This window comes from Harmonia axyridis, chromosome 2, assembly GCF_914767665.1.
Source record: "Harmonia axyridis chromosome 2, icHarAxyr1.1, whole genome shotgun sequence".
NCBI lineage: Eukaryota > Metazoa > Arthropoda > Insecta > Coleoptera > Coccinellidae > Harmonia > Harmonia axyridis.
The window spans coordinates 50876092-50876413 of NC_059502.1; positions in this window are offsets into that span (position 1 = coordinate 50876092).

Sequence of the window (322 nt, forward strand, 5' to 3'; positions counted from 1 at the left end):
CACAGATAACCAGGTATGTGTCTTCTTTTGGAAAAGTAGGGTGAGTTCGGAAAGTCAGCGCTGACGAATGCGCTTTAAGCGAACTGCTGGAGAAGTTGAATCAGGAGAAATTCTGGCCCCAAGGTATCAAAATTGAAAGAATTTTTTTTTCGAGACCAAAGAAGATATAGTAAATCACCAGGACAGCAAATTCAAACTACTCAACATTAACATCCGCTCGATAAATGGAAAAATTGAGCAACTGCAAGAGATAAGAGATCCTAGTTCAGGAAAACATGCAGGTTGCCACAATTACGGAACATTGGGTGGGCAGAAATAACAT